This window comes from Peromyscus eremicus, chromosome 3 (assembly GCF_949786415.1).
Source record: "Peromyscus eremicus chromosome 3, PerEre_H2_v1, whole genome shotgun sequence".
Taxonomy (NCBI): domain Eukaryota; kingdom Metazoa; phylum Chordata; class Mammalia; order Rodentia; family Cricetidae; genus Peromyscus; species Peromyscus eremicus.
The window spans coordinates 141934573-141955722 of NC_081418.1; the positions used below are offsets into that span (position 1 = coordinate 141934573).

General features: G+C 44.5%; 1 protein-coding gene and 1 long non-coding RNA gene across 3 annotated transcripts in view; one reads left to right on the plus strand and one right to left on the minus strand.

The window, feature by feature from the left end:
• The window catches only part of LOC131906173 (uncharacterized), a 31695-nt gene extending 13212 nt beyond the window's left edge, over positions 1-18483 (minus strand). Inside the window, exons 1-4 of one of the 2 annotated variants that reach the window (XR_009378128.1) lie at positions 18162-18483; positions 14383-14695; positions 11724-11849; positions 9953-10040 (exon numbers count right to left, since the gene is read on the minus strand). This is a non-coding gene — a long non-coding RNA (uncharacterized LOC131906173). Of the gene's footprint in view, positions 1-9387; positions 10041-11723; positions 11850-14382; positions 14696-18161 lie in introns of those variants that run through there. The other variant, XR_009378127.1, reaches the window with a different exon arrangement.
• Positions 18484-18580: 97 nt separating this feature from the next.
• Positions 18581-21150, plus strand: part of Etv6 (ETS variant transcription factor 6) — a 201330-nt gene continuing 198760 nt past the window's right edge. The window contains exon 1 of the mRNA XM_059258696.1: positions 18581-18717. The gene's annotated coding sequence lies outside the window, so the exon portion shown is untranslated. The remainder of the gene's footprint in view (positions 18718-21150) is intronic.

Consider the following 21150-nt stretch of genomic DNA (forward strand, 5'->3'; position numbering starts at 1 on the left):
GCTAGTTAATAGGTTTTATTGTGAGAATTTTCACTCATATATATCATTGTACTTTGCTCTTGTTTGCGTCCCCTCCCCCTCATCCCCATCAGTTCTCCTCTCCTTTTCTTCCCAAATAGCCTCTATTCTGTTTTCGTATATATATGTAATATATATAGATAGAGAGATATGGTATATATATATATGTATTATATTTAGATTTTGCAGGTGACATCTGTTTGGTAGGACCCCTTTCTTTGGCTTGGTTGGACCCTGTTTATAATTAGCCAGTGAATATGAATAGAATATCCAGTGTCCTGTGCCACTATGGGAGGACCACCCTCCTGTCTCCTCATTCCAGCAAAAGTTAAATCTGTATTTATGATGTGTGAAGGGCTTCTTGATTGCTTTTCTTCTTTCCCTCCCTTCCTTCAGCCTCAGTGCCAGTAGTAACTGCGAGACAGCACTTACCAAATCGCCACCCGTGCCAAAGGGTCTTTCATGGATTTCCTCCTTTTATGCTCTCTGGCTGGTGTTGAGAAGGTAGTTAGTGTGTTTGTCTTTCTTTTGCAGCAAGTTTCAGGACACTTAAGCCTCCTGCTTCGGGGCAGAATCAGATCAGGAAGTGATTGCCCCCCTCCCCCATATCATTGCATAATAGCCCAGCCAGGTGTGCTTCCTCCGGTAGAAACACACACACACACACACACACACACACACACACACACACACAAAACATGCCTCTAGACTAGCCATCTTTGCCTCAAGTGTTGGACCCTTAGACCAGTGAGTTCATTTGGCAAGTCCCCACACTGTAAGATGGCAGAAAGTCCCCTCTTGCTTCTAGGCATGTCGTCAGATGCCTCCAGCTCCTTGCCCTCTCTATGGTAGATTTAAAATTGGGTGTGGGGGTTGGGGATTTAGCTCAGTGGTAGAGCACTTGCTACACTTGCCTAGCAAGCACAAAGCCCTGGGTTTGGTCCTCAGCTCTGGGAAAAAAATAAAAAATAAAAAATAAAGTAAAATTGAGTGTGAGTGTGCACATACACAGACAGACAGATGGACGGACGGACAGACACACACACACACACATACACACACACACACACACACACACACACACACACACACACACACACGATACACATCTTTTAAGATGTTTCCATACTCGCCTACCCTGCCTGGGCTTTGCGTTAGCTCCTATACCACATCAAGCTCATGCGTGTCTAGAGCACAGATACCAGGGTGATCCTTCATCTTAGGCCCTGCAGTTGCCAACCTCAGATGTGTCTTTATAAGTGGCTGGGAAGTCTGGTCTAAAAGGAGCTGAGGGAGAAGGCAGGGACTTTTCTGTTTCGTATAAGGCCCTGGCTAAGGAGCCTCTTGTGCAGTGGGATAATTACCAGTGATTCCCAGGCCGCCTCAGCCTTCCTTCGCATCTATCTCCCGGGTGCAGCACTTCCTTCTGGCTCTATTATTAGCTTTTACCATGCAGTTCCCCAACTCTCCTTGTTCCCTTCCTCCTCCGCCTTCAGCCCTTCGACTCCCTACACCTCTCAGGAGCCACCTCTCATGTTCCGTGCCTGCTGCAGCCTTTCTTTTCTTTGTTAGTACGGAGTAACTTTGCTTCTCCTTCGTTGCATCACGCATTCATCCATCCTCCCCAAATAGACACCATCAACCTCTGTCACATCACATCTGGCCAGTAACTTTTCAAAGCAGAAGGTGCCAATGTGGGTTTTTCCAAAATGGGCGTCTGCAGCACTGTGGGGCCTCCTGTCCCAGCGGCCATTCACTTACTGTCCTACCATCTTCGTGTCCGTCTGCACTTGGAGGGCTCTGGCTCAGTTGTACCCCTTTGGAAATGACCTCACCCCTCCTTCTGTGTTCATTTCATACCTTCTGTTTTCTCTTTCCTGATGAGGGGGTTCATCAGTTTTCCTGTTTATTAGAGTTTATCTTTGATTGCTAGACTTTGATAAGTGGACATAATTGGGAGCATTGTGTATCAAGTGTGCCTTTCAGAAATAGAGTGTAAGTTTTAGGGGCAACTTTTAATACCATAGTAACTCTAAATTTATCATAATTGAGAAAAGTTCATGTGATTTTTTTTATTTTATTTTTTAGAGTGACAGTTTACAAGTTACTTTTTCTTTGCAGTTGACTCGGTCATGTGACTCTTACTTGGTTTGGATGAGAAACCCAGTTTAACTACTGTACCTGTCTTCCAAATAATAGCCCTAGGAACTCACTGTAATGTCCAGAACTAATCATTTCTAAGTGTTCAGATGTTGTTTTGATTTTGTCTTAAGACAAGGTGTTACCTTGTGTCCCTGGCTAGTCTGGGACTTGGTACGTAGCTCAGCTGCATTCTTCCTGCCTCTGCCTCCTGACTGCTTTAGGATTTCAGGCACGCACCACAAATCCCTGCTTTGTATGGTTCTTTTACCTCCGGTGCTTGGGATCAAATTTTGGACCTTGAACATGGTAGGCAGGTGTTAACCACTGAGCTTCACCACCATATTGATTAAGTTAATTAGGAATTTACTGTTGATGATGCTTTACTGTGTGGTATTAGTCTAATAGGATCTGTACTTTCCTCGTTTTATAACAAATGTGTGCTGGCTGGATTTAAGTAGTAAAACTGCATTTCTGGCAAGGGGCTTCCCTAGTCACACTTTTCCTGAGGTAGCCACATTCTTTGACGCTTCATTACTCATTGTGACGTTGCAGTCTGCCCTGTTCTCAGTAGATGGAAGGAGATAGAGTAAAGTTACTCCAGTCCTCTTCTGCTGCAGCATTCTGTCATTCCAGGAATGGAAACAGAACGGGAGAGTTAGGGAGATGGCCTTTAGGATCAGTTTTAAGACCAGGACAGATACATATGAGATCCCTGTGGTGAATGAGAAATAATCCTTGACAGACACTAAAACGAGTAGGTGGATTATCCTGTGTAGCAGGTAGCAATTCTGTAAGCTTTACACTTTGAAATTTGCCATGTAGCGTTTTAAAAACATTCCTTTCTGGACTCTACTCATTTATAATAAAGAACCACTACTCTTTTGTTAAAACCATAAGTAGTTGTTTTTATGTATTTATTTGTTTACTTTATTTACTTATGTATTTGTTTGTTTGTTTATTTATGGAGGCAGGGTATCTCTATGTAGTTTTGGCTGTCCTGGAAGTCAAGATGGAGACCAGGCTGGCCTTGAACTCACAGAGAGCCTTCTGACTGCCTCCTGAGTGCTGGGATTAAAGGCATGCACTACCAAGCCCTGCCTTATGTATTTCTTTAAATAGATATATGGGTGGGCAGGGATAGAGAGGTTTTGTTGTTTTTCCTTATCTGTCTTGCTCCTAAGAAGTGATGGAACTAAACAAAACGATAATTACATTGGCGTTTTCTTTCATTGGAGAGAGACATATTAAAAGGAGGTGGGGGGGGGCGGGGACTGCACAGAGCAGTTTTAGCTAGCCTCTGCAGCAACTCTGGAGCCTGGAGGACTCATCAGCCTAGACTTGGGAGACCAGAGGTGTTTGATTTGTTGGGGTAGGAAACTGGGGTTCCAAGTCAGGCCCCATCACTCAGAAGGCAGGAGCAGGCAGATGATTGTAAGCTAGAGACCAAATCTACTCAGGTGGTTCCAGAGCAGCCAGCCAGGCATAGTGAGACCCTGTTTTGAAAGAAATTGGGGTTCCAGTTTAACTGTTTCTGAAAGGCATTGCCTAGGAGTTTTTGTAAGGGGACCGGTGTGGCAGCCCATTTGCTTCACCTCTGATGAGTCCTAGGGTTTGCTGTAGAGTGCTTTGGGTTTCCTGCCCCAGTGGCGAAGGATGGTCCACAAGTAGCTTCGTGACATCTGTCTAATCAGTTCTGACTGCTAAGTGTTTGTAATTACTGGAGTAACAGGATTTAGGGATTTGCAGCTGAGTTTTGAGGAATTTCAAACCAATGCCCAAACAGCTCAGTAAATTGATGTGTGTAGGGTTCCATGGCACAATGACCTTGTCAGAACTAGAACCCATGTTTTCTGATGTAGCCAGTTCATTGGGTTTGTGATTCATTAGTCTTTAATTGGAATTGTGATTTCAGAATTACAGATCATTTTAAACCATATCACCTTTCTTGTCCTCCTTCCTCCTTTTTTTTTTTCTTTTTCTTTTTTGAGGCCCAGGTTTGCTTCAAACATTCCTGCTTCGGCTTTCCAGGTGTGGAGATTCTAGGTCTATAGATCATATGACTCTTCTTGGTGAACTGAATGAACATACCTGCATTTCAACTAGTGTTTATTGGTCATATAAAGGAAGCCACAGATTTCAGTCTTTTTTTTTTAAACTTAAAAGGTAGTGAAATGAGAAATACAGTGTTATAGTGTTTATACAACATTCACTCCTTTGCCCTGCCACCCACACTGCTGTGGGCTGTTCAAGGCTCATTTTACGGTGACATCAAAGTTCTGACCTTATGACTATCCTGTTCATTCCACTGATAAATGTGATCATGAGGCTTTTTAGTAGTATATTCTGACTATGGGAAGAAACCAACTTCCAACTAAACTGAATCATCTCCTCGATCCTATTAAGCAGAAAATGCCCTGAACACCAGTATATGAAAATGCTTTTCTAGGATGAGCCCAAACCATTTCATCCTCCAAATAAAATCTATCTGCTCGCACTTAGATTGTTCAAAGGCAGATGGTAAGCAATTGAAACAGAGAGGCAAGCTGGCAGAAGGAAAAATAAAGCCACAAATATCTGTACATGAAGGTGATCTACGCTCTTGCCAACCCCCCTTCCAAGTTCGTTAGCACAACAGCATAGCAATTAAGTAGCATGGGAACTCAGACTCATATGGCTAATACAATTGTCCTCTGTTAATGGGGTGAGACAAAGCCTGCGTATATTATACAGTGCTGTTCACCAAAATGCAGAGCTAAAGAGAGTTTAAGAGATTATTAGCAGTAGAGCCCATAAACTACGGACTCTGTAGCAGACAGATACCTTATTGAAATCTCACTGCTCCCCACTCCATGTTAATAATAGTGGGGCCACTGGTGTGAAATGCTTGCTGTTGTCCAGGTACCAAGTCTTCAAAAAAAGAACCACACAACCGTGTGTCGCTTCTGATTTGCAGCACAGTGTCCCCAGGTTGAGAAAAGGAAGGTGGTAAATAGTACACTGGAAAAGTCCAGAGCTATTGTGGTGTGGGAAACCCTGCACTAAATACCAGGAGCGACAGTGATTGCCATCTGACTTTTGTGGGAAGGCTGCATGATGCACAAAACCCTCAGCTTTCCCTCAGCCTTGTCACTGGATGACTTTCTAGACTCTGAAAATCTGTCACGTCTTCTTAACCTTGAACTTGAGCATTCAGTGACAGAAGGAAGAGAGAGCGAGCAGTTCAGTGGGCCTGGGTGTTTAGTTGCCATTGCTGCGGCAGGCCATCTGTGGCCCGCTGGTGCCAAACTGTGGTGTTCTGAGGGTGTGTGAGTGAGGGTGTCATCCAGACTGCGGAAGGGGCAGCTCACAGAGCAGGTGGGTGTGCTGGAGGAGGAGGGGATTTGGTGGCAGGATGTGAGATGAGTTTTTTCGGCTGGGAAACAGTCTGGGGATGTCCATGAGGAAGAAAATGAGAAGACTGCGGTGAGTGGGCTGCTGCAGGGGAGAAGTGACTGCAGGCTGCAATAGAGGGAAGGTGGGGTTTCAAAAGGCAGTCGCTTTTGGGAAAATAAACTGCTACTCCGGAGGCCCAGTGGGGGTTCTAGAAGAGAGGGAGAGGGGCTAACTGTCAACTTGATGCAACCCGGAGTCACTACTTTCAGTGAGGTATTACCGAGGTCAGGTTGAGAATGTCTCTGCCTTCATCATCTTACTTGATTTTGGAAGACCCACCCTGAAAGTGGGTGGCACCATTCCTGGGTTTTAGGCCCAGGACTGTGTAAGGGCAGAGAGAAAGCTTGCTGAGCTCTGTTCTCGACGGTGGTTGTGATGTACCAATGATCCCAAGCTCCTGTTGCCATGACTTCTGAGCATCCTGGAATTGTGAGCTAAAATAACCCCTTCTCTCCTAAGTTGCTTTATAGCAGAGGCTTTTGTCACAGCAACAAAAAGGAAACCAAACAAAGGGAGACTGTGGAAGAGAGAGGTTTTATATTAAAAAAGGCAATAGAGTCAGGCCTACACCTTGGACTTCAAAAAGTCATTCAGAGTTCATATTTGAAGTATCCTTGGAGTAGTGACTAAAGAAACTATGCTGTCTGGGTGGATGTATTCCGGGAAACTCATCCTTCCAAATGGTATAGTTGTAAGTCCATAAACACTAGTTGTTGTTGTTTTTTTCTGTTTAAGGGACCTTGTCTCATTGGTAACATTTTCTTGGGGAGTGGGGAGCCAGTGGGCCTGTGTTTGATCTTGGCTGATGATGCTGGTGACTCATGTTAGAGTCGATGTTTCCTTTACTTCAGTCCAGCTAAGCTCAGTCCCAGTTTGGAAACGATGTTCTAAGTGGAGTTGAAGGGACAGACTAAGACTGACAGGGCTCAGATGGGTTGTGGAGTTGCCTCCAAGCAGGTGTCTTCTGCTAGTGTGGGTCTTAGAAGGAATGGCCTTCTCACTGCCTTTCTCTGAGGTACATAGAATGATGCACACTTGACACATCAGTCAGCCTATACCTTGGGGACAGGCAGACCACCCCAGCAAACACAATGCACGGAACTCAGCTAACAATAAAGAGCAGCCTGTGCGCGTGGCCAGATCGCTTGCTTCCTTCCTGTTCTGCCTGGGTTTTTGAGAAGTCCTTGCTTGTGAATTCCACAAGCTGAGGGGCCCCGCAGTATAAACTGCCAGAAGATGTTCAGATGGATGAGTGGAGCAAGAGGGAAAGCAGAGATTCTGAGCTGGGGAGCCTGTGGTCAGCCTGTGACCTAGGAAGGGAAGTTCTGTCTTTTAAGAAATGCAACTGCATTTCTTTTACGTACAGTTTTCATCTAGAATCCATCACCACCAAGGTGGAGAATTCTAGAAGTGATATTGAGTGTCTTCCCTCAAGGGCCTACCATCCAAAGAGAACGTAATGTGTCTCTGGCTATGAGGCTATGCAAAAAGACACCGAGAATAGCCTCTGCTCAGCCCAGTCGTGACCCTTCCTAACTGCAGTGTGGTCAGAGCCTGGGGGATTTTGCAGGTTTGTTTTTGGGTTTTCCCCATCGTGACCCAATTGTGCAGTCTTGCGTTTGAGAAACAGCTGTTTTCTGCCCTTCTTTTCAAGGAAAGCATGTTCTGTGGATGAGGTGGAAGGGACCTCGAGGAGAAGAGGTGCCTGATGCTTATGAGGTTTTAGCTGTTTCTGAATCAACCAGATCCTTGCTTTCCTCATCATGGTTACACCCTCCAGTCACCATTTATTGAAGATGCTTCATGTATCGTGGTGTGGATAGGCACCGCTGGTCCTCCATCAGCTCGTGGGACCAGCTAAGCCTTTTGTGTGTACATATTTGTAAGCAGCTGTGTATGCCGCAGAAACAAATGGACTGGGCCTCGTTCTTCAGCCTCTGAAAGTTTATTATCACAAGCAGCATGAACAATAAGGCAGAGAGGGAGGTTGATTGTGTAGCTTATAGGTAGGGGTGTGTGTGTGTGTGTGTGTGTCTGTCTGTCTGTCTGTCTGTCTCGGAGAGTTTCAGAGGAACGCTCAGTATACTCAGTATATATAAGTGTGGGGACCAGGGGTAAATGTTAAGTCTCTTTTTCTTTCACTCCGCCTTTTTTTTTTTTTTTTTTTTTTTTTTTTTAACAAGGTCTCTCCCTGAATTGGAGCTAGACTGTCTGGCTAGTGAGTCCATAAGATCTACCTGGCTCCCTATCCCAGCACTGGCTTACAGATGTGCACTACCATGCCCAGCTTTTCTTTGGATACTGGGGATCTGAACTCAGGTCCTCTTGCTCATGCAGTGGTCACTTTACCCATGGGGCTATTTTCTTAGCCCCGGGATTTTTTTTTTTCTAAATACGGCCCTTGAACATCTGCATCTCCCAAGTGTTTATACACTGATTTCAGAATTGCCCAGAAAATATTTGAAGACTTGTGGAGACACCCTTTGTCGTCCGTTATAAAGTATAGGAGTAAAGGAAAGAAAAGGGGATCCTGACTGTCCTTTAGCTGTGGTAATACACATGTGGAGAATTGTGTGTCACGGAATGTGGGCTATCTACACATGCCAGCCCTTTTAAACTCCATGATGTATCTCTCTAGTTAGCTACTATGTAGTGTCTATGTAGTATGTGGCTAACGGAAGTGTTAATTTAAAATAAGGCATGGGTTTTTTTCCCCCATTGAGTAGTTACAGAGGACCTATAGGCCCCTGGAAATAATTAAATGAAACACTACAGATAAGCACACACCACTGAAGGCAAGTTGCAAGTTCCCATTCCTCGCCTTATGTTTTCTCAGCAGTCTGTAGCCGCTGTTCATGTCACTTTCCTTGTTAGTGTGGAATGGTCTCAGCCTGGGTGACGCCTTTGGAGGTGGCAGCATACAGTTCTTGGATAGTAATGAGATGGCACATGAACCTTAGGTCTTTTTCTCAGTCTAGTCTCAACAGAGAAACACCCCCTCCCTAACCCAGGGCATCCCTGAATCCCAGACTGCTTGCTGGCTGTCCTCACTCCCTTGTGCACTCAGGTAAAAGCCCGGACGAGGCTGCTCAGCCTCATACATTTCTCCTCACCTCTCTGGCCCTGTTTCTCATCTCTTTCCCTTGACTGCCTTTGCCCATGCCAGCTCCATAGCATTCCAAGAAGACTATCCTCTCCTGGGATGTGCATGTGCTGCTCTGTGAAGCAGTTCTGTCCTTTCTTCTCTCAAATGACTATCCGTCTCTAGGTCTGATCTCCCGAGGGTCTGCTCTAGAATTCCTGCGTGAGAGGTGCCTGCACTTCCCTCCCCCTTTTTTATGGTACTGAGAATTGAATCTAGGGCTTTGCATATGCTGAGGAAGCACTCTACCACTGAGTGATATCTCTAGTCCTCTTCCGCTGTCCCTTATCACTTTTTATTTTGAGACATTATCTTGCTATGTTGCCTAATCTGGTTTCAGATTAATGCTATAGCCCAGGCATGTCTTGAGCTATTGGAGAAGCTGGGTTCATAGGCAGAGTCTTCCTGTATAGTCCAGGCTAGACATGAACTCACCATCCTTCCGACTTAGCTTTCTGAGTTCATACTGGAATTACGAACATGCATCACTGCACCTGGCTAAGATGCCCTTCTTACATGTTGTCCATAGCACCCAGTTTGAAACTTCTAGCACATTCTCTTGTTGTTACCTTACATACACTCCTTCATGTAAGCCCACCAGGACAAGATCCCTTTTGCTTTGGGGCTTATAACCACAAAATTGGACATAAAACTGATGTTTCATAAATATTTGTTGAAAGAAGGGGTCTGTCTAAGACAAATTATGGGGGCTGGTATGATGGCCGATTGGGCAAAGGTGCAGCAATCCTCATGACCTGAGTTCACTTCCCAGAACCCATGTAAAGGAGGAAGGAAAAAGCCAACTCCACGGAGTTGTCCTCTGACCTCCAGATGTATGCAGTGGCACACAGCTCCACTTCTGTGTGTGATGTGCGCGCACACACATATGTACACCACCCCACCCACTCAAGTAAAGGAAAAGGGGATATGGACAAAAATTATAGCTGTGTGTGCCTCTGAGGCTGAGGCTGTCTCAGGCCCTCTTCCCAGCCCACAGGCCCAGCTGTTCGTGAGGGTGAAGCCTGTCTGCAGCACGGCCAGCCGCAGTGACGCTGTTAGAGGTGCGCGCCTGCAGAGAAAGCAACGTGTAGCTTTACGTTGTCGCTTGTGAATCCAGAATCTGGAGTTGTACATGAGAGGTAGTGATGTGGTTCTTAAGCCGAGTTTCTGCTTATTGTTAAGTCCTGAGCAGATCAGCTAGAGGAGGGTCTGTCTTACCGTTTGCTCCCCGCTGCAAGCACACTGTGGCTCTCGGCATGGTTTTGTAAGACGGAAACAGATCACAGATCAATTCTGGCTGCTGCCTCTGAAAAGGGGAGGAAGATGGATGGGTCTGGCTCCGGGCTGAACCTTTTCCTCCTCTCTCCTCCTCTTTTGTCTTCCCTCCTCCTTGCTCCCTCTCTCTGCCTGTAATTGTAAATCTGAGTAGAACCAGAACTAAAACTCTTCAGTTACTTCCTGGCTCTGAGTAGTTGAACATATACATCTTTGGATACATACATAACTCCAAATGTACATATGGGCATTTATACATCCATGCTGCCTTTGGCCTATTGTGACAGCCCTACACAGAGACCTGACCTGTTTCTTAAGCAGATACATGGCTGTTATTCCGAATCTTTCTTTCTTTGTGGACTAGAGTGTAGCTAAAAGAACATGGGCTGGGTAAAGTAGCCTAGTGATGCAGATTAATTGGCCAAACACTCAAGGAATTCCTGTGATATGCTAGGTATTGAAATTACCAACATGTGTCAGAGAGCTTCTTGTCACTGTGACAAATGCTTGACATCAACAGCTCGAGGGAAGAAGCGTTTGCTTGGGCCTGGGGTTCCAGAGGTGTCAGTCTGTCATGGTAGGAATGGTGTGACAGGGCAGAGCAGCATGGATTGCTGTAGCCAGGAAGCAGAGAGAGAGAAAGCTGGGCTAGCTGCTTCCATTTTCCCTCGTCATTCCATCAGGACCTGCAGCCTGTGGGATGTTGCTGCCTGTATCCAGGGTGGGTTTTCTCTTCAAGTTGATCGTTCCTAGATCACACACTCACAGATACACCTGGAGATGTACTTAGACCTCCTAGGTGTTTCTGAGCCCCGTCAGGATTAACCATAGCACAATGGGAAGTAATGGGGCCTCTGATTTAAGAGGCTGGCTGTGTAACATGGTTGAGCTAGTGCCATTCGCTCTCAGATACATCATTTAACTTCTTGAGAAGACTTCTCCTTTCTTGGAACTTCCTGTTTCTTAACTGCAAAATGAGGATGGTAGCACTAATGAGATTAGGCTAAGAACTTCCACCAAATTCTCCCTGACAGGTACCTCTGTCTACTTCAAGGCAGTTGCTTCAGCCCTGCCTGACCTCCTCTGGTGAGGTAGATGCCCCCTCCTGTGGTTTCTGCTGTGGTGTTTCTCTACTCTCTGTAGGCCTCCATTACCTATGCCAATGTGCATTGTGTACTCGCTGTTCAGTTAACCAACAAGGATTTTGAATGGCCAAGTACTATACCTGTGACATTGTTACTACAAGGACTCTCACTCAAGAAAACAAACATAATAGGAAGGGTGTTTGATGTCCTTGAGGTCAAAGGAGATCCTGGCATTCCCAATTCTAGTCTTAATATCATTGTGATGACTTTTGGTGTTGGCTACTGATCAACTACCCCAGGTAATAAAATCTGTTGAATGCAGGGAAGATGTACATGTGTTTAATCTGGAGATCAGTACAGTCAGGGCCTGGTTTTAATAGCGACACAAAACTCCTGGGAGTTATTTTATGTCTGTTTCTGCAATTCATATGGTGGTACCTTCTTCCTGGTTTTCTGTCCCCTTGTCGAGAGAATTGTTTCTCATCTTGGAATCGCTTTTTTCTGTTATGACAATATCTTGTTGTTCATGTAAAAAGAATGGTACACATCATTGTTTTGGGGTTCTCCAGAGAAAGAACCAGTGGATTTTATGGATGTATTAATAAGTTAATTATGGTGTATTGACTCACATGACTCTGGAGGATGATAGCAGGGAGTATGTTCTGTGATCTGCTGTCTACAGGTAGAAACCCCAGGAAAGCCAGTTGCATAATTCCGTCATGGTCTGAAGGGCTGGTTACCGGAGTTCCTGGGGGCTGTAACAGGGAAGATGAGGTATCCCAGCTCAAACTGGGAAACAGGAGGGAAAAGGCCACAACTGATGAATTCTTCCTTTTTCTGCTTCATGTTTTCTAAGCCTCAAGGGACTGGTTGATGCCCATCCTCACTAGGAAGGGCATCCCTCCTGAGTCCACAGCTTCAGATGCTAAGATTACCTGGAAACAGCCTCAGAGATGCATTCTAAAACAATAGGAACTTCATGATCGAAAGAGGAGTATATGCAAAATTAACCATCATAGATATTGTCATCTGAGTGAAAAATAATGGTCTGGCATTTGTGTGTGTGTGTGTGTGTGTGTGTGTGTGTGTGTGTGTGTGTATGTGTGCGCGTATGCGTAAGATCTTTAGCACAATCTGAGTGTGTAGGAAGGAAAGGGTCTTTTAGGAAGAGATTGAGCTTATAGATCAATGGTTCCTTACCCAAGTCTTTGACTCTGTTGAAATAAAGGTAAGGCGGATAGTTGTGGGTAAAGATGCAGCTGTTCTGCGCAGCTGCGTAGTGTTCTTGTTAGAGTAGGTTCTTTGTACTTTATGAACGAGTAAAGGAAGGGAGGAATGAGGAGGAATGTGATTTCTTAGATAAAGCTTGCTTTCTTCTTCCCATGGATTCTCTTTTCCTACCTCGATCCCCACACTAGGAGACAGTCATCTTTCTACCCTTCTCTACAGACTTGCTACCAAGTTCACATATAGCATGTCAAATGACCTCGATGCTTTTCCAGTCTATAAATAAGCGCTTTTTAAAATGGGGCCACCGAGGGACCTGACTGTATTTATTCTTGTCACTCTCTTTTCACTTCCCATAGGGAAATGGCACATTTAGAAAGAGTCTGTGACGTTTGATGCTTTGTGTCTTTCCCAGGCCACCCATCAGAGCAAGAGCAACAGATAGGTCTTACACCTGGACCTGACTGTTGTATTGGGTGTTTTGTTTGTTTGTTTGTTTTTTTAGTTTTTTTTTTGTTTGTTTGTTTGTTTTTTTTTTTTTTTTTGTCAACTTGACACAAGCCAGTGCCATTTGAGAAGAGAGAACCTCAACTGAGAAAATGTCCCCATCGATTGGCCTGTAGGCTGGTCTGTGGGGCATTTTCTTGGTTGATGATTGATGTGGAACAGTCCAGCTCACTGTGAGTGGTACCATTCCTAGGCACATGGTCCTGGGGTGTATGAAAAAGCCAGTAAGCGGTGCTTCTCCACGGCCTCTGTTTTAGTTTCTGCCTTCAGGTTCTTGCCCACTTGAGTCAAGTTCTGCTTAGAGTTCCTACCTTGACTTCTCTGAATGATGGACTCAAATCATTGGACTGTAAACTGTGAGCCAAATAAACCCTTTGCTCCTCAAGTTGGTCAGTACTTTATCACTTCAATAGAAAGCAAACTAAAGCACTTGTTCTGGGTTCCAGTGATCACACTTCTGCTAGCCTCCATCACTCTGACATTGTTAGTGTTAATACACACCTCCTCACTGTGATACCCTTCTGAGCATATAAATATCTTTGCATTTCTCTGGCATTATAGTGCAGTGCTACTAGCGTGGCTGGGAATCAAGGCTGGCTGTGCCCTAGGTTACGGTATTTCCCGGTGTCTTCTAGTTTATTGGTAAAGTTGAGAGATGTGCCTAGCTAGCTATAAGGGCATTTTGACCTCAAGAAAGGATGTGGGTGAGGTTTCAATCTTTCATACCCTTCTTCCAAGGAACATTCAGGTCATCTCAATGATGATTCAAAATATCCTGCACTACTATAGTTATTATAGAACTAAAGGACTTATGTTTTAAGAGGCAATCAATCCACTTATTCAAGCCTACCAATAATAAACCAAAAACCAACTTGCATACTATTTACTATTGGATTTTTTGTTTTTGTTTCGTTTTGGGTCTCATGTAGCCCAAGCTGGCCTTGAACTCAGTATGTAGCTAAGGATGACACTGAACTTCTGATTCTCTGGCCTCCACTGGCTCAGTGCTAGGATTAGGGGTATTTGCTTCCGTGCCCAGTTTATGTAGTACTGTGGCTCAAGCCCAGAGCCGTGCGCATTCTAGGCAAGTACTTATGAATTAAGCTACATCTTCAACCCATCTCCCTACTTTTTCTTTAGTCACATGCCTGTGTATTTGTGTGTGTACCACAACAGGTGCATATGGAATTCAATAGCCCACTGGCCTCCATTTCATAGGAGTCTGTCTGCCTCAGCCTTCCAAATTCTGGGATTATAATCATGAACCATCACACCTGACAAGCGTTTTGTCTCCCCCTACCTGCCCCCCTCTTCTCACTTCTTCTGGAAGTTGAGGGTTTTTGCTTCTTTGATTGTTGGCCAAGAACCTTTCCCTCCCTTGGTGCAGCCTCCAGCTTCATCCCCCACGGTCCATATTGCGTGTTCAGTCAGGGCAGGGAGTACTCTGGGTTGATTTTCCTGCAGCCAGTGATTAATTCCCTCCATTGAGGACGTGTGTAAGGGAAGAGCCCATAGCAACGTGCTTGTTAAAATGATAGCCCGTCCCCGTCTCACCTTCCTGCAGCAAAGAGATCTGCTTGGAACTTGATTAGAGCATTTCCCCAGTGGCGTTGGTTGGTCTGCTTCCCCTGTACTTTGATCACATCTGTACTCTCAGACCTGTAGCAGACAGTTCTACCCATGGACGGAACCGGCCGCAGCGAGGGCGCTCCTTTCCCTTAAGGACTTAGATCTTAGGCTTGTCCCCACCAGTGGTCTCTGTTCTACTCCTTGCTTACTGTTCTTTAACGTCTTTGAGGCCTGGGGATGCAGCTGAACATTAGAACATTTGCAAGCATTCTTGAGGCTCTGGGTTCGATCCCCAGCACTGCAGAAACACAAAGCAAACAACAGCAACCATTACTTTTGGAACCTGAGGTAGATATATGGGAAATTAGGGTGCTTTAAAGTCGCTGAAGTCTGGTCAGAGCCTCCTGGTGGTGTTGGGAAAGGGAGCCTAGCAGGATAGATACTTCCTGCATCCCGTGAAAATGAATTCCTTTCTATTAAAGATAGAGCCGGTGTCCCTACCATGTAGGTAGAGGTTGAATGTGGCCGTTTATCACCATCCGGCTTCCATAGCAGCTGGAACACTCCCTAGCCTAGTGGGTGTGTTTGCTTTTTAGGGTAATTTTTGTTTAGCTTTTTATATTGAGTGGTGTACATGGCCCTACTTTCTTACTTTCTTTTTTCTCACTTATATGAAAAAGATTTGTCTTCTGTAGCTTTTCAGCAAAAATTGACAAAGTTAAAGGTAGCTATTTATACTTTCTAAAATGTCATGCTGTTTTCTTCTGGGGTTCTTGTTTTTGTTATTGTCGTTGTGTATCACAAAGTCCTGTGACCTCTGTGGGATGCTACAGAAAACCAGGAGGTAGGAATGGAACTTTCTGACCATTGTGCTCATTTCTACCCACAGGCTAAGGACCTCAGGTCACAGGACAATGAGCAAATCTTTGCTGCATATTTCTTTGTTTACACATTCAGCTTATTGGCTAATTGTATTCTTTTAAAGTACAGTTCAACTAAGATAAAAAGTGTAAACTCGTTCTTTTTAGTAAGTGGATTTACCCAGTCTTTTTTGTGACCCCCTCCCCCCCCCAAAAAAAAACAACCTGTGACCAGTTATATTCCGTGATGTCGATCCCACTGGATCCATGACTTTCCCATCAATTTGTGGTCCAAGGCTGGAAAGAGGAAGGGAACATGCCTATCTCGACTTCTTTTTAAATGTTACTCTTACTTTCTGTCCCTCTTGTATCTCAGGAAACTTAGAGCAGACTGTGGGCCTGAATTTAGAGTTTGTTTTCCTAGAAATGTCACTAGACTATAAACTCAGAAACAGTAAACTCAGAAACAGATTGCCCCAAGAAAAACTCCCTAACGAGTTGTTATTCATTCTCTTCTGCCACCTTTTTCTCTTGTAAGATTCTGTCTCAGACCGTAACTTCATAGTGTCCTCAAACTTTCTTGTTTGAAACAATCTCTTCTGAAGTGAATTGATAATGAATTCATTGGATGCTCATTGCCACATGGATAGAGGAAAAGACAGACATCTGTCACAGACAATGCCAGCTGAGTCAGAAGCAGTTTATGGGTATCGGTATGCAGGGAGGCTTAGGAATGATGTGGCAGATTAATTTTACCTATGCTTCTGTTAATGCAAAATGACCTTGTTTATACAACATCAGTGTAAACATCATATGTCCCTGGAGCTCTTTCAACAGGTAGAAAGTAACTACAGGTGACAACGTGGATCTTTTAGCAGCAAGATAGATTAGTTCTAACAGTCTATCTCATCTGTGGTGTTTTTTGACTTGTTGCTATTTGATAGGTCAAATGAGCATCTAGTTTCGTTGGTGTTTTGCCATGAGTGTTATACGCTGGAATGGGAGTTACAGACAGTTTTGAGCTGCCATGAGGGTGCTGGGACTTGAACCCAGGTCCTCTGGAAGGACAGTCAGTGAGTGCTCTTAACCTCTGAGCCATCTCTCCAGCCCGAGCATCTAGTTTCATTTATCATTTCTTAATAAAAGGTTTAGTGTGTGTGTGTGTGTGTGTGTGTGTGTGTGTGTGTGTGTGTGTTTTATGTGTGAGAAAAAGGGAGGAGGGAGAGAATGAGTGAATTAATTAGTGAATTTTTACCCTTGTATGCTGTGGTTTGCTTTTGGAGGAGAGAACAAATTTCATGAACAAAACTTTCCCCTTCCACTTCAAAAACAATTATATTAGTAATCTCACACTCCCTCCCTGCACTCCCCACCCTCTCCTGGGCGTGCGTGCCCCCTTCTAGTTGTTTTTGAGGCAGGGTCTCTTACTGTTTCTGCTCCTCTGCTGCACACAAGAGCTTCCTGCTGCCTCTGCCTCTGTCTTCTGTCTCACAGTAGGGATGCTAGGACTAAGATTACACACACTAGCTACCGCATCCAGCCTTTTTTATGTGGGTACCATGGATTAAATTCAGGTGGCATGTTGATTTTTACCACGGAGCCATTTTGCTGGCCCACGCATGTAGTTTTAGTCAATTTTAAGATCCTTTTTTTTTTTTTTTATCCCTCTGATATTTTGCTTGTGAAGTTTTTCCATCTTGAGACAAATACTTTCGTTTTACCATTTGGGTTTAAAATGTTTAATAGAAATTTCCACATAAATTCAAAAGCAGTAGGAATAATAGAACATTTTATCCACTCATCACTCAGCTTTGACAGTTACCAGTACATGACTAATCCTGGCCTGTGTCCTTCCATACTTTGCATCCCTCCACCAACCTGTTATTTTATAGTACTATATAAATCCCTTGTAATTTCACCTATAAACACTTAAATATGTCTTTAACATCCTTTAAAAACAAACAAAATGCCATTATTACACATAACAAAGCTAACAGTAATTTCTTCATATTATCTAATTACTACCTAGAGTTCAAAGGTTGTATGCAGACAGCACAGAGGATTCAGCCAGTAAATACAGTCTGTGAGTTTCAACTCACACACAAAGATATAAGTGAAGTTAAAACAATTGGTTAATGATCAGGGCTCTCAGAGAAACACAGGGTCGTGTAAGTGTGACCCTGGACATGGATGCTGCTCTTCTAGGTGGTGTGGTCTGAGAGGTTCCAAGGAGGTGACCTAGGAGCAGAGGTCAGCCGAGGAGGTGGCAGCTTGCCTGTGCAGAGTTGGGACTGTCATTTGTCTTAGCAAACTGTTCTCTGCATCCGTGCAGAGAGGACTGCCACCCCGCATCGAGTTCTTCGTGCTAATTTACGATTGACTTCTGTATCGATATATCAACATTTCATAATAATAATAAAATAATAATAACTGAAAACCCAGGAGACCCTTTGTAAGGTACCAACCCCTTAGGGCACAGCCCTCATCTGGCTGTGAGAAGAAAGCCTACTTTCTCAGGGCGGCTTCCTTCTTGGGATTTGGGGCACTTCCTGATTCTTTCTGGGTAAAAGTGACATTTCCCCCCTTTCTCATGACTTTTAATACTTCTTCTCTGGGTGAGAACCAGGAAGTAGGAAGTGAATGTCTAAAACCAACACTGCATTTTCATACCCTTGTGAATTTATCTGTGGTAAGAAGGAAAGGAAGGGTACATAGGAAGGGTACATTTGGTCCTTATCAAATCTAATTTAAATGCAATAGCAAATCGCAGTAGATTCTTGTCTTAATCCTTTCTGAAATAAAGATGAAATGCGGTATTATGTTCATATTATTGAACGAAAGTGGGTGATCCCAGCCTTTGTCTCCTCAGCACTGAAAGACGAATGTGAAAGAAAGAGCCCTTACATACACACGGAGCCTTCTCAGCCCTTCCCCAAACACAGCCAGCCACAGTCAGACTAAACATTTGCAGACTTTTCATGGAGTCCATAGTGGAACCTTTTGTTGATTGTCGTATTTTTCAATTTACAAGAAAGTCTTCAGAGTTAGTATTCATCGCTGAATTTAACCGAGAGTATAATTCGCTTGTGTTTGTTATCTGTTAGGACTCCGGGTTGTGTAATTGGTGCAGTTATGGCTTCCTCATTTGTCTCTGTGCCCTGGCAGACTCAGTGTTCTTGTGTCCATTTTGCCGGGCACAGTGGGGTTTTCTTCCCGGCAGGTGGGATGGAACCTTCAAGAGGGTTCACTTTGTCTTTGTCATCTGGGTTCCTCTGTGACCTAAGCTTTGAGGGCAGACCAGATCACTACCTCTGTCTGCCTGCCAGGAATTCACCCTGTGTCACTTGGGAACCTTTGCGATTGTAAGAGATCGTTTTCACACCTCGATTTGTCAGAGGCTGTGTGGGATCCACAGATTGCTTATCAACAGCTTAGTTTGCCTCGATTCTTGGTGCCTCTGGTATTTATGAAAAAAAATTGCATTTATTTAGTGTGTGGAGGGAAGGGGGCTGGGGGATGTGTATACAGAGGTCAGAGGACAACTTATGAGTTCTTCTTTCCAGCATGTGAGTCCTGGGGATTGAACTCAGTTTGTCAGGTGTGGCAGCAAATGCTTTTACCTGATGAGCGAGCCATCAGGACACCCCATACTTCTTAACATTTAAATTGGCTTGCCAATGATTTACTGAGTCATGGTCTAGTTCTGAAGCCAAGACTAGTCTAGAACTCATGTTTACCCCAGTCTGGCCTCCATCCTTCTGCTTTTTTACCTCTCAAATGCTCGGGTTGCAGGTGTGTGCCCACAGACCCTACATGACTTGAAAAATAAAAGAAAGAAAGAAAAAAAAAAAAGAAAAGGCACACACACCCCTGAGTAATCAGTTCCTTTAGCCAAGATTCTTTTTTTTTCTTTTTTTTTTTTTTTTTTGGTTTTTTGAGACAGGGTTTCTCTGTGTAGTTTTGCGCCTTTCCTGGAACTCACTTGGTAGTCCAGGCTGGCCTCGAACTCACAGAGATCCACCTGGCTCTGCCTCCCGAGTGCTGGGATTAAAGGCGTGCGCCACCACCGCTCGGCCGCCAAGATTCTTAAGTAGAACTCATTAAATTAAGTGAATCTGAACAAGACACTTTTGGGCAAAGGAGGACATCATTGCTGTTGTGTGACAGCGTGATCATATGTGTTCCTGCATTTAGACACTTTGAAATTTTGTAGACAAAGGAAAGCAGGCCAGCTGTAGTCCTCACCTCTAAGGAACTTGCAGCCTGGTTGAGATAAGACACTATGTATAAGAAAAGTGATAGTACAGAGCGGTGTGGGGATCAGTGTGGAAAACTGAAGGAATTTAAAAGAGGTAGAGGGTTCATCACAAGTGAGGATAGTAGTAATAGCAACAATGACTTTTAAGAGTTTGCCAGATGCCAAGTAGTGATCACACATTCTGTGTGTGCTCACTTGTTTTGTGTGGTAACGTGTCAGCCATGCAAAATGGGCTTTTCTAGGACTCCCGTTTTATAGCTCTGAAACCAAACAAGGCTAATGAGCACACCAAGGGGATGCTGGAGCCATGTCAGGTTCTGGGTGCTTGACTCCAGAGCTCTCACCTTATCAATGCCAAAGAAGCCTAGGAAGGCTTGACAAAGGGGAGCCTTACCCAGAGAGAGCAACTACACCATGAAGAGGCTGTTATGTCTGGAGAGACATCAGAAGGGAAGGTTTCAGGGGGGGTACGTTTAAAGGGCCCCAGTGTGGCTGAGGACACCTGGACTTGGTCCAGTAAGTAGTTGAAGAACCAGTGAATGAACTTGGAAAGAAAATACCATGATTGCTTTAGGGGACAGATGTCACAGTGTGATGTGTGGCAGCCGCTAGGGTTAGAGCTTGAGCTTTCTAGTCATTTCCACTCTGTCCGTCCCGTTTGCTGGCCCTTTGACTTTATGTTAGTTAGCGCTTGCTCCCTTGGCCCTGTAGGATCAGTTGCTCCCAGATCTCAGTGACCAAGGAAGTAGGGGCTCATTGTTCTTCTGGTGACGGGGGCTTCCTGATACCTAACCCTCAGGAACTCAGGGTTTGTTGCAGAAGCTGCCATGAGCAGCAGAGGGTGAAACAACATAGTGTCCCTGTCAGGGGTCTCCAGATTTGATGTTTAAAAACAAAAATCACATTTCAGGGTAACCTTAGGAATCTAGAAGGATGGTAACATGTGAGACCCTTCTAGGATAGTGGTGGCGTCAATTGTCCTAACAGGTCCCTCTGTAGTCTCCAGGGGCTAATTAGAAGGACCTTTATCAACTAATGAAGACTGTGTTTAGAGAAAGGTTAGGTGTGTCGCCGCCATTTTCTACTTCATGGTGATTACTTCACAGTTTCAGTACAAGCCCCAAATCAGTGCTCCTGGAGGTATGAGAAAGACGAGGAACAAAGGTCGGTTGCTACATCGATTTCTCTTTTGAGACAAAGAAAATATGTGATGAAGAAATGTTTTGGCAAGATCTCATCAAGATTATTTGCTAGGACTCAGGCCCAGGACTCAGCCAGGCAGAGACAGTGCAAGAGTCACTGAGATTGTGAGGAACGCCAAGTGTGCAAGTAGAGGGGAGCCTTTGTGTCCTCGAGGCAAACAGGGACAGTGTCTTGCTTCTCTACAAGCTTTCTGTTGTGCGGAGAATCTCTGCAGAAGCCAGAATCAGTAGAGGAAGGGGCTGCTTGGAGCTAGAGATCCAGGCTGAGGTGGGCAGCCCTTAAATGCAAACTCCTCCTGAGGCATGTCTTGAATAGTTAAGGGAACCAGATGGCTTTTTATTGCTTTAAGAATTATTTTATTTGTTATTGTTCTGTGTCCGGTGTGTGTGTGTGTGTGTGTGTGTGTGTGTGTGTGTGTGTGTGTGTGTGTGT